The sequence below is a fragment of the Hypomesus nipponensis genome, chromosome 23, assembly GCF_054491055.1.
Source record: "Hypomesus nipponensis isolate SF chromosome 23, ASM5449105v1, whole genome shotgun sequence".
In the NCBI taxonomy this organism is placed as follows: domain Eukaryota; kingdom Metazoa; phylum Chordata; class Actinopteri; order Osmeriformes; family Osmeridae; genus Hypomesus; species Hypomesus nipponensis.
Genome location: NC_140383.1, coordinates 18,212,133 through 18,225,259, shown reverse-complemented (window position 1 = coordinate 18,225,259; position 13,127 = coordinate 18,212,133). Strand labels below are relative to the sequence as shown.

The following is a 13,127-nucleotide window of genomic DNA, read 5'->3' as shown; positions in this document are numbered from 1 at the left end:
TTTGAGCATTGGCGAAACTGAAGGTGTAAGAAGAATAAATACAAAACATGCGTCAAACTTGTTGTGTGTGTGTCTGGCCAATCATGAAATAGCTGTGTCGTCATTTGAACCCATGCTAACTTAGTTCTAGCTTAGGGCAGCTCAGTCAATTCAACATGACTGTCAATTCAAACCATTTATCACGCAAAACCTTGTATTTCTTCCCACGCTGAGAAGGGATAACTTGTCCCGCGATATACAATAAATGGACGAGGCGCAGGCATACGGAGGGAAATGTTCTGAAGATTCGATAGCTGTCTTGAGCCGCGGTGTATAGTAACGAAGTAGAAAATACTTGTTACTGTACTTAAGTCGTTTTTTTTTTTTTTTTTTTTTTTTTTATATATCTGTACTTTACCATTTATATTTATGTTTACTTTCACTTTAACTTCATTCCATTTAGCAAAAAAAAAGAGATACTTTGACTCAAATTTCCCCTGAAACCTTCGTTACTTGCTACAAAATCAAATCTATCTTTAGAAGAAAAACAAAGAATCATGAGACCAACGTCAGGGACTGTGGTGGAACACAGAAGCAAGCAGGTTTGGCAAATCAGTGGTCCTAGCTTGCAAGTTAAATCATAGATTAATTGGTTAGTGATGCAAGCAGTCAGTTGATGATTATCATGGAAGTAGAAATGGAAATGGCAGAAATGGAAGCACCTGCAACTCCCGCAACAGCCGACGGTGAAGAAAATCAACACCCGTGGCCATATTTGAGCGAAATGTTTACCTATGTGGGAGTGAAAAATTCATCCTTCTGTATGAAGTGCCTCTCATTCAAAAACTCCCCATCAAACCTCTGGAAACACATTGAGGTAAATTAGGATTAATCCCATGAGCCGTAACGTTAATGTTTAGTTATAATTAGCATGAACCTGTTAAGATATCTAGCAGTGTCTCCCACAGGATTGGAGTATATCTTTGGTGGGAGAGGGGGGGAGACAGGTGTCTGATCTTCTAATTTAGCTATGCATGGTGTGTTACTAGGCTAACGTTTGCCAGCTATCGTAAATCAAATGAGACAATTAGTGTAGTAGACAGGTCGCTAGCGAGTTAGTGAGCTGAAGAAGTGTTGACAGTTGTGATATTTTATTGATTTGAGTAATCTCTTAGCTATAATCATTGCAGCACTAGTTGGCTAACGTTAGCTAACTTAACGTTAGATAGCCACCACACCATAGGATTGACAGGAGCCGCGAGAGCACAGCATTATGATTTGAACCGCGTCGGAGTTGGAGATGCATGCAAGCAGAGGCGGTCTTAACATAGAGGCATAGGTAGGTGGCTGCTTGGGGCAGCGTCGTAGTAGGGGGGCCGCCAACCAACCTAAAAAAATAAAAAAGAAGAGGCCCTTATCATGAACGCTTCAAAAGCATGATCGATTTTATTAATATTCTTAAGAAATACGTTGAAACGTTGAAGTAGTAGTTAATGTCCAGTTCATGGTTATCTGTCGTGTCCCTACACCCCTTACTTTCACAATAAAATGGACTAGTCCGTAACGGTGCGTGGCGCGAAAAAAACACTGACAGGAGGACTGGAAAGTACACAAACAGAGACGAAGCAAGACAACAATAAAAGCTCAAATGAAACAAAGTTACCCAAACGGCTCAAATAAAATTAAAACATTTCAAGACGCCGCTAAGTATTTATCAACACTGCCAAAGATTAAACTTTTTTTACTACTACTACTACTTTTTTTTACTGCTACTGTTGTGGATACAGACAGGAACAACAACGTCCAAAGCATTGAACATGCCGCTACAGCAGCACTGCAGCTAGCTGTTAAGTGGCGCTACTAGGTGAGGCTAACATCAACAAAGACAATGAATGAAGAGGACATCACGTTGTTACCGCCCGCCGTCACCGACAGTGTTAAGACGTTGACACAGATGAGTTGGAAGAGTTGTCCAGTGATGGCCATTTTGACACCGATGACATTAGCTGTGCTAATCCTGCTGCCACTGACCAAAGCACTGTAGGCTTGCTGACTGATGACCCGGCTCTCTGGCCCGAGAAGCTCACAGCCGAGGAGTGATGTGCGATTGTTCACAAATGTCCCATACAGTACAAGTTAGTGATTCAAATGAATGAACGACCCATTCATTTGAATCAGGTGTGTTGGAGGAGGGAAACATCTAAAACGTGTAGGACAGGGGGTCCCTGAGGACCAGGGTTGAAGACCTCTGATTTAGAGATTTTGTGAAGGATCTGCAGCCTAATGCAAAAATAATGACACGGCTGACCCTGTGCTCCATGATGGATGACGCCTCCAAGGAAATGAAGAAGGCGGTGACTGAGGCCATGAGGGGAGTTGACCATATCGCCACCACAACCGACTGCTGGTCTGTCAGAAGGTGGAGCTTCATTGGTGTTACTGCCCATTGGATTGACCCTGATCTCAAAAGATGCTCAGCAGCCCTAGCATGTAAACAACTGAGAGGTTCGCACTAGTGCTGTCAAACGATTAAAATATTTAATCGCGATTAATCGCATTAATGTCATAGTTAACTCGCGATTAATCACAATTAATCGCACATTTTAATCTATTCTCAATGTCCCTTGATTTCTTTTTGTCACATTCTTTTTTTCAAATTGTAATGCTCTTATCAACATGGAAAAGTGGTTCGGATTGCTTCGTGCCAATATTTTTTTTATTGAAAACAACATTGCAATCGCCTGGCTTTGACGAGGGGGCGGAGAATTCGCATCAGCTGTGTGCTTGGCCATCAAGTGGTATTTCAGACTGGACGTGCTGCGATGATAGCTCAGTTTACAACGACAAAACACACAGATCACTGGTCTTGTCAATGGAACCATTTGGCAACTTTTTAAAAGTAAACTCTCCATTCAGAATCTTATTGGCATCCATTTCGGCATCTCGCACTCGCCATCCACTCAAAACGTAACGTTAGCCTACTACAAGAGAATGCCTTATATCCGTAAACGGGCTCTGCTACTACTCTTTAGCCGGCTCGCAAGCCAAACAAGTGTTTGTTTCTCTTTAGCCGGCTGTGTTTGTGGCGCGCCTGTTGTATTGTTTCCGGTCTAGCTAGATCCGGTGTGGTGTTGTTGTTTTTCTAAAGTCGGTAATTGTTGCAACAGCATGTGAAAAAAACTACAAAGTCTGCAAGGCCAAAAAGAGCGTTAATCGCGCGATAAGAAAATTGACGCCGTTAATTTGGGTTTGCGTTAACGCCGTTAATAACGCGTTAAACTGACAGCACTAGTTCGCACACATTTGATGTGTTGGCAAATGCCCTGAATGACATCCATTCCTTGTCCAAACTTCGGGAGAAGATTCAGAGAACAACAACAGACAACGGCTCTAACTTCATAAAAGCTTACCAGGTTTTTGGTGAAGATGAGAACAGCAATGAAGTCAAAGGTGATGGTGATGCATCTCAACCAGGAAAGGATGAAGAGGATCAAGAAGGGGGTGAAGATATGGAGTTTGTTGATGTGTTAGCGCTTTTGAATGAAGATGATGGTTTGCAGTTCCAGCTCCCAAAGAACCAGTGCTGTGCTTGTCACCTACTCACCTACATTGGCTGTTTTTAAATGTGCTTTATAAATAAATATGACTTGACCTACTCAACCTAATAGCTACAGTTGATGCCCAGAAAACCTCCAATGAGGCATACAAGAAAGTGTAACATTCAACATTTGGCAAGTGTAATGCACTTTGGAACAAATGTGGAAGATCCACACTGGCAGCTGAAACTGTTTAAGATGCTTGCTCCCTCCAATTGCTGTGCCCGAATGCTACCAGGTGGAACTCCTTGTTCCTGGCAGTGGAAAGACTGCTGAGGATAATCAAAGACAAGGGAGAAGGGGCCATCAGAGTCATCTGCACAGACCTAAAGGTTCCTATGTACGTAAGACTTGAAGTTTATTTATTTATAAGTGCTTTTATTATTATTTAATCATAATTGAACATATGTCTTGAATGCCTCTATAACTGTGGATGTGTTTCCCCACCCTTTCTTGGGCATTAATAACTGTTTCACATTGTATCCCAATTTCCACTTATCATTGATCCATTTTAGTTAATTACCCATCCAGCAATTCTTTGTTGAATCTGATTAAATGGTTATAGTGTTATAAAACGGTTTAGTTGTTTTTGTTTTCATCACCGGTTTAATTCAGTTGAATTACCATTCTTCACAGTGTGCCGCTGTCATGAGCCCAGTCGCCCAGGCAACCAACATCTTGCAAGCAGAGACAAATGCCCAGATGGGGTGGCTACTTCCAACAATCAACCTGCTGACCGCCAAACTTGACAGATTCAAGTTGCCATTAAAAGTACTGCCAGCCTTTGGTGGATAATATACAGGTGGGAATAATAAATCATTTTGGCCACATGTTGGGAGATCCTGAGTTGATCGCAGCTGTGATTCTTCTTCCAAAATTCCAAATAACTTGGACAAATGATGATGCCACAATCAGAATGGGTAAGACAACGTGGGGATAGTGAAAAATAAGTGTATGGGTGTACATTTTGACTATTTGAATATTGGCAAATCCACAAATAAGTTATGGATGCATGGACAGTGCATGAAACTATATGTATAAACCTCAAATTAAAACAAACTATTTAGTACAAAACCTTAGGTTGGGGTCGTGTCATGTTAGAAAGTTGGATTAATTCTATAATTTATATTTTCACCCTCACTATATTTCAGGAATGGACTACATCAAGCAGCACATGGAAGAACCCTCCTTGCAGTTAGGTGATGACACCAGGTCCAGTTCATCTGATGAAGATGACTTATTCTTTGCACAAGACAGCACCAAACAACTGGATGGATACTTGGCCTGTTCAGCAGATCACATGAACTTGCTGAAATCCTTTCCAGCTGTGCTCAAGCTGTCTGTGAAACTGAACGGACCTCTACCTGCCTCAGCAGCCTGTGAAAGGCTATTTTGCATTGCATGACTAGTCTTCAGCCCAAGAAGAGCGACACTGAATTCTTGCAATTTTGAAAATCAACTTATTTTGAAGATTAACAGGACATTTCAGTTTTTAGGGTTGATACCCAGTCATTACACAGTGAATGTGCTGCTTTAGTATTGATGCAGGGCTCCTGAGTGCGAACAATTTGGTTGCATATGCGACCAAAATTTGTACGGGTGCGACAAAAAAATTTCCTCGGTCGCACCGGTGCACCTAACCTCGCATCCGCTGCCTCTCTAGGAACGAAGCGTTTGTTTCTTCTTTGACGGAAATCGCACTCATGGTTGGATCATATCGGGGTCTAAAACTAATCAGAGACGAAGATGGGGTGGGTCTTTGCCTCTGATTGGCTGTGGTCCAGATATTCCTGTAGGCCTACACTGCTCCGTGCTGTGTGATTGAAATTACGACCTGAGCACCAGAGAATCAGTTATGGCAGACCTGGACATTGTATGGCCCGCAGGCCAAAACCGGCCCCAGGCTGTCCCAATATGGCCCGCGTGAGGTAAATCAAAAATAAATAAATGTGTTGAGCACTGTAAATATGTAACCTTGTCCTGAAAGACTAGTGAGCAGGCAATTTACATATGTGCGCTTGCACAACCTCACCGACAGGAAAGTTAGCTGTTGGTTAGCCCTCGAAAGGGAACAACGAAAGGTTAATACAAAATGTAGAGTTTTTAAACAAGACATGGACTTCCAAGTATTTGTTTACTGAGGTCAAAGTCAAAGCTGTGTTATTAGTTGTGGTGAACAGGAAGCCGTGTTGAAGGATTACAATTTGACTCGGCACTAAAGAAAAAAAACTAACACGGACATACTAAGAACTTGACTGATTCAGTGAGTGAGGGCTGATGGTTTGCTAGTTAAACTGCAGACCCAGATCATCAGCTGTCCTTTGCATATCCACCTCAGACATTCAGCCAGATTTCGATGCACTTGTTCAAGCCCACTGGATTCCTCTCACAGATGTATTGCTTTATGTATAAAGTTGATCAACTGCATTTCTTTAACATACTGCAAGCTACTTTGCAGTGTTTGTGATGATTAACTAGTTACAAATAAAATGAAACGCTGATGTAATGATTATTTTAGTTTTTACTGTTACTTCGATAGTCTTTTCCTAATTGACCAACATGTAAAATATTCATATAAATACTTACAGAATATTCTTATTCTTCTGATAACCAGTAGCAGCTAATAAAAATATATACTTTACTGCTTTTTACAATGGGGGAAAATGAATAGTGAGCCGAATTAAGTTCAAGTTATAGTTGATGCGGCCCTCCAACACATTTCAGGTTTCTCATGTGGCAAAATTAACTGCCCACCCCTGAGTTACGGAGCTGGGCCATGGACCTAACCCATGGAGCTAGGATTTTAATGCTAGGGAGAGTGTGGCAAGCTGGTTTAGCCAAGGCCAAAGGGCAAGAATGCCAAATTACAGGTGTTGGCCATCTGAAGGGCATGCGACAGCAAGGGGGGAGCCGCTACAACACTTTGATCCATGAAATGTTAGGTCTCAGTTCAGGGAAACACTTTTAAACAGTAGCACTTTCTATTTTGAAATGTTTTATTGTGCTTGCACTGTTTTAGTTTGGCAGCTCAGTGAAGCACTTAAAAGATTTTATTTTTATATACAGTTTAATTGTGCGTCAAATAAAACCAATATTTACCTACACCTTATTCTTGTTCAAGGTAATTTACATAATATATATGAATGTATATGGTGAGTAAAAAAGCTGACCTTGAAATTGTGGCGATGCAAGGAAAAATTTGGATGCACCTACATTTTGTGCTGGTGCACCTAAATAAAAAAGGTAGGCGCACCAGTGCAACCAAGGGAAAAAACAGATTTCATGTTCCAACCGAGGGGGGCTGGCGCTGTCTTAGTGTCTAAGGCTGCATCAAGTACCCTTTTTTGCTCTGCTAAATTGCTGCACGAGTCCACACTTGACGGGTGGGGATCTCATTCTAAATATGACTAACTGTTAGCTGCTCCTGGTATTCTCTAACCCCTGCTCTCCCCTCTCTGTCCCCCTCCACACATCCCCTGTGGTGTGGGGGGTTTGAGCTGTCAGCACCTGCCTGGTTGTCAGTCTGCCAACGCTGGACCTGGTCGCCAACCAGAAACCAGTCTCCATGACGGGCTACAGCGAGTTTCCCGGTCCCTTCCTACATCTACCAAGTTGAACAATGGATTTTGGTGTTTCAAAACCCATTGACACTTCCCTGCTGTATGACTATGTTAAGCCTGTGTTCTGCTCCTCTCTTTCACCAACCGTCTCAGGAGGAGGGGATCCCTCAATGAATGAATTGCTCCTCCCAAGGTTTCTTCCATTTTTTCTCCTGTAGCAAGTTTTTCTGGGAGTTTTTCCTCATCTTCCCTGAGGGTTTAGGTTGGTTGAGGGGCAGTTCTATGGGCGTCTGTGAAGCTGTCAGTGACATGCTTGCGTGTAAGAATGGCTATACAAATAAATGTTGATTTGATTTGACTCCCCCCCTTACTAAGATAGGCATATCATCTTGGCTTTATGGTTCTGCACGCACCGGCCCGCCGAGACACTGTCGAGACAAGGGTTGTCACTATACAAGAATTTCAAACTCGATACCCAGGAAAATACTCAGGTAGGCTGTTGCATTTAAACAATGCTCAATTTGTACTAAGGGGCCCAAAGTGTGTGAAGAAAATATCCCTTACACCACCATCACCAGCCTGAACCATTGTTACAAAGCAGTATGTATCCATACTTTGGATTTAGTCATTTAGCAGACGCTCTTATCCAGAGCGACTTACAGTAAGTACAGAGTTCCCCGGAGGCAAGTAGGGTGAAGTGCCTTGCCCAAGGACACAACATCATTTTTGCACGGCCGGGAATCGAACTGGCGACCTTCACATTATTAGCCCGATTCCCTTACCGCTCAGCCACCTGACTCCCTACTTTCATATTGTTTACGCCATATTCTGACCAAAATCTGAATGTCACAGCTGAAATCGACTCATCAGACCAAGCAATGTTTTTCAAATCTTCTATTGTCCAATTTCGGTGAGCCTGTGCAAATTGTAGCCTCAGTTTCCTGTTCTTAGCTGACAGGAGTGGTACCCGGTGTGGTCTTCTGCTGCTGTAGCCCATCTGCTTCAAGGTTCGATGTGTTGTGCGTTCAGAGATGGAATTCTGCATACCTTGGTTGTAACAAATGGTTATTTGATTAACTGTTGAATTTCTATCATCTTGAACCAGTCTGCCCATTCTCCTTTGACCTTTGACATCAACAAGGCATTTTCGGACCATTCTCTGTAAACCCAAGAGATGGATCAGCAGTTTCTGAAATAGCCCGTCTGGCACCAACAACCATGACATGTTCAAAGTCACTTAAATCCCCTTTCTTCCCCATTCTGATGCTCGGTTTGAACTTCAGCAAGTTGTCTTGACCACGTCTACATGCCTAAAGTCATTGAGTTGCTGCCATGTGATTGGCTGATGAGCTTTTTGTGTTAAAAAGCAATTGAAGAGGTGTACCTAATAAAGTGGCCAGTGAGGGTAAAATAAATAAATAAATATATATAAAAAGGTAATGCAAAAAACTAAAAAGACAACAATATTTTTAGGCAGGAAGAACAGAGTGATATTGCATATGTAATGGAATTTTTGACAGTTACAAAGTATGTGTTTATAAGAGACTGAGGTTGTGTTTAAACAAGTGGTAAGCTAAGGTATTTATGACTGATCTAATCAATGGCCAGCAAGGGCATAAGTTGGGGAGAGTGGGGTTAGGATTAGTTGACCGATCTGCCCTGAACCTTTTGCCCAAGGAGATAGGGCTGGTGTCTTGTTTGTGTCTCATACACTTAGAGAAAGAGAATCATTACATCAAGAGACATGGGACACTGGTCTGGGGGGTTTTATTGTCCTACACTGTCACTGACCAGTGCTGACCAATCACAGAGACCGCTATATTGATGGATTGACCATCAGAAGAACCATTGGTTCCAAGTTTATATAAGGCAGGGTTTTAGGATTGTTCTTCACCTCTCTCTCGAACAACCTGTAGGTTACATCTTGCATGTCTATCGCTATGACGGGTCCGGAGTCATGTCATGTCATGTCATCATCTACTGCTTGTCCGGGGGTCGGGTCGCTGGGGCAGCAACCTAAGCAGGGAGGCACAGACTTCCCTCTCCCCGTCCACTTCCAGCAGCTCTTTCTGGGGGACCCCGAGGCGTTCCCAGGCCTGCCGAGAGACATAGTCCCTCCAGCGTGTCCTGGATCTTCCCCGGGGCCTCTTCACAGTGGGACGTGCCCAGAACATCTCACCAGGGAGGCGTCCAGGAGGCATCCTAATCAGATGCCCGAGCCACCTCAGCTGGCTCCTCTCGACGCGGAAAAGCAGCGGTTCTACTCTGAGCCCCTCCCGGATGACCGAGCTTCTCACCCTATCTCTAAGGGGGAGCCTGGACACCCTGCGGAGAAAGCTCATTTCAGCCACTTGTATTTGCAATCTCGTTCTTTTGGTCACTACCCATAGTTCGTGACCATAGATGAGGGTAGGAGCGTAGATTGATTGGTAAATAGGGAGCTTCACCTTTCGACTCAGCTCCTTCACCACGACAGACCGGTGTGGACTCCGCACCGATCCACCGGTCGATCTCGCACTCCATTCTTCCCTCACTCGTGAACAAGACCCCGAGATACTTGAACTCCTCCGCTTGGGTCAAGCTCTCCTTCCCGACCCGGAGATGGCACTCCACACTTTTCCGGTCAATAACCATGGCCTCAGATTTGGAGGTGCTGATTTGCATCCCAGCCGCTTCACATTTGGTTGCGAACCGCTCCAGTGAGAGCTGAAAGTCACGGCCCAATGAATCCAACAGGACCACATCATCTGCAAAAAGCAGCAACCCGATCCTGAGGCCACCAAACCGGACCCCCTCAACGCCCTGGCTGCGCCTAGAAATTCTGTCCATGTAAGTAATTTACAGAATCGGTGACAAAGGGCAACCCGGAGTACTCTGTTAAACTATGTTTGTTCAAACTAAATAAATTGTATTGAAACCGCATCTTTTGACTATTCAGATCTACACAGTGCCACTTGAATTCTACCATTACTACTACATTTAACGTTCACTAGCTAATGTTCTGAGTTTTCAGAGTAAATTGTTGGATTGTTGGACGAGGCCCCCCATCTATCATTATCACTAACGGTGCGTTCACACTGAAGTGACGCGACAACATGCTTTCCATTCATTTTCAATGGAGCCAGACGCAGCACCATGGGGGCGCCAAAGCGTATTTTTGTATTTTCTATAGCTGCTGTTGTGCGTTTCTGCATTTTCTCAATGTTATATAACATTTTAGAGGACTAACTAGCTAGAGTAGACGCCCTATCCCATAATATTCCATCATATAATTTTTACACAGAAGAGGGAGCAGGGGCGCCTTGCGGGCTGAGCGAGCAGGTATGAGTAGTGAGTTGTCTATGGAAAAAGATGGATAAAGCAAAAAAGCTGTGGGGGGCTAAAATTACAAAAACAAAGAAGGAAAATGAGATGGCATTTCAAGGGATGCCATAACAGTTAACTAAGTGGATGGTGGTGAAAGGCAACAGGTAGAATTTGTGTGACGTCTGTGCTTGGAGGCTTGCATTTATTCATGGTAACAGACTAGTTGGCGTTTGCTAACTTGAATGTAGCAGCCAAATGGGAGGATACGGCTAGCTTACAATATGCTAAACTGAGGTTGCTGAGCTGAAAACCGGAAAACATAAGGTAGCATATAGCCTAAATGACAAGAATCTGGAAAACATAACTAATGCAATAACTCTGGTTTACCATGGAATCATGCATAGATTTGCTACCAAACTTGGAGGCTTTCAAATGTTCATGTTAACAGACTGTTAACGGGGGGGGGGGGGGGGCGGGGGGGGGTTGCTGCGTACCCCTCTGACACCGGGTAGTTGCGCCTCTGCATTTGTACAAAGACATAAAAAAAGAATGAGGCCTGGCACAGGGTTTCCAATGTTGTCGGTGCTCCTGGTGTTTTTTTTAAATACTTTTCAGATTCAGTCTCTTGTCACATTACGTAACTTCGTTCCGTGGTAACTGTAACTGACTTAACAAAAATGTTCTACTGTTGCAAATGTTTGTGCTTTGTTTCCTTTTTCCCCATTTTATATGATATTTACTTTTATGTTTAAATGATTGCGCAACATGCTGATGCTAGGTGCTGTGATCGGACGGACCTGCAGAACAGTGGCGGCTGCTGGTCTTTCAAAGGGGGGGGAAGCTCGTTTTCGGCCTAAATCCTAAAAAAGTTTCATTTATTTGGCTAGTTCACTGGACAGTTCACCCCTACGACACTAGCCTAACCGACTGAATACATTGATGAATGAACGAACGATCTAACAAAACAATAAAAATCTCGAAGGAGGAAACGTGGAAATTAGGTTAAACTGAAACAAGGAACGTGGTGTATAATTGTATGAAATGTATGATGAAATTGATTAGCAATTTCACCAAGCAAATACCAAGAAATAGGTTGCTGCAGTTTGTCTTTCAACTACTACAGTTGGAATATCTGCAATGGGACTGAGCTTGAATAGCTTCAATGACATTTTATAGTACAAAATTACTGTGAATCAAAAGGAGATGCAGTCTTTTTAACAGACCCTCCAATCATCACGCGGAAGCCCAGCGTCCAGGCCAGCCCACTCCTCCATACACCCCCAGAGACACTTAGCGTCCAGGGCGGGACATTATCACAGCATTTATCCAATGACTGTATAGTTTCAAAGCACTGAAAAAAAAAACCTCAATGTCCATGGAAGTTGAGCTTCAACAGGGAAAAGCACCTATGGCACCACGGGAATATATGAGAAGGAAATCAGTCATTCGACATGCTAATATATGTAGCTGATTCTGAACTAACTCGTCTTCAACATGAACGTGTTCTAACGCATTTAAAATGTTAACACAATAGTTAATATTTGAACAAATGTTTTTGAAATGTTAGGGGAAGCTGAGCTTTCCTTGCAGTCTTAAAGAAAATCGCCAATGCTGCAGAAGAAGCCGAAGAAGAAGTTTGTAAAGATAGCGCATTCCTAGAGCAGAAGAATTAAGTGTAATAAATACGGATATCATTAATTAGCATTAATATTTAGCAACTGGTTGATGAGGGAACAAGGTTTGTTTGATTAATATTACCTATTGAAAGGTAATGGAAGCACATCACGCAAGAATCACTCATTTCAATGTATTTGTATCTTCAGCTCTTACGGTGTGTTCGCAACACAAGGTGTTAATAAAGGTCATCAGTGAAAGAGACCATCTTATTCAACCGGGGATGCTGTAGCATTGCTACAGTAACTAGCTAGCTAGCCAGCCCGGCTGGAACTCCCTAGTCGTATCGACAGGTTAGCAGAGACTTCGAGTAATATAACAAAACATGTTTACACATACATGTCAACGTGTGTGTCTATTAAACATTTTTGTATTTTGTATAGGCTAAAAGTAGTGTTTTGATCGATATTACGAGTAGGGCTGCAACAACGAATTGATTAAATAAATTAAAATCGATTATTAAAAGCGTTGGCAACGAATTCGACATTTGTATCACATTTTGAAGACGCTACTTTCCAGCGTCGCGTTAGGGACCGGGTGAAAACTACCCACACCATTTTGAAAAATGTAGACTTGTATAATATTTGTATGAATATAAAACCTCAAACAGACACCAGAGTATCTTAACAATGTCTGGTATACTTCCACAGCCTTTACTTTTTCAATTAAGATTCAAATAAAATGATAGAAAATCACTAATCTTTGAAAATAGCTTAATCCTCGCAAATCTTAACTTTTTTTCAAAATCGTGTAAAAAAATCGTACATATACACCAGATTATTCCAATCAAGTCTGGCCTACTTCCAACAACCTTTCAATTTTCAAAAATGTTTTAAACAAAACTCAAATAAATTGTTAATCTCTGAAAATAGCATTAAATCCACACTAATGTTAATAACTTTTTCCAAATTGTGTGCCTGTTTGTGCACATTCTGAAGATTTTTGGCACTGTGAATTTGCACTGTCAGTTCTGTTTTTGAATAAAGGGTTGGAAATTAATGCTTTTTTGTTT

General features: G+C 42.4%; 1 protein-coding gene and 1 pseudogene across 11 annotated transcripts in view; one reads left to right on the top strand and one right to left on the bottom strand.

Annotated features, from left to right (window-relative positions):
* The window catches only part of mcm3ap (minichromosome maintenance complex component 3 associated protein), a 50,712-nt gene that overhangs the window by 6,206 nt on the left and 31,379 nt on the right, over positions 1 to 13,127 (bottom strand). The window lies entirely within an intron of this gene.
* LOC146234459 (uncharacterized) lies at positions 743 to 6,263 on the top strand (annotated as a pseudogene). Its single transcript, XR_014741563.1, has 4 exons — positions 743 to 856; positions 3,814 to 3,915; positions 4,212 to 4,495; positions 4,727 to 6,263. The product of XR_014741563.1 is annotated as an uncharacterized LOC146234459 (transcript).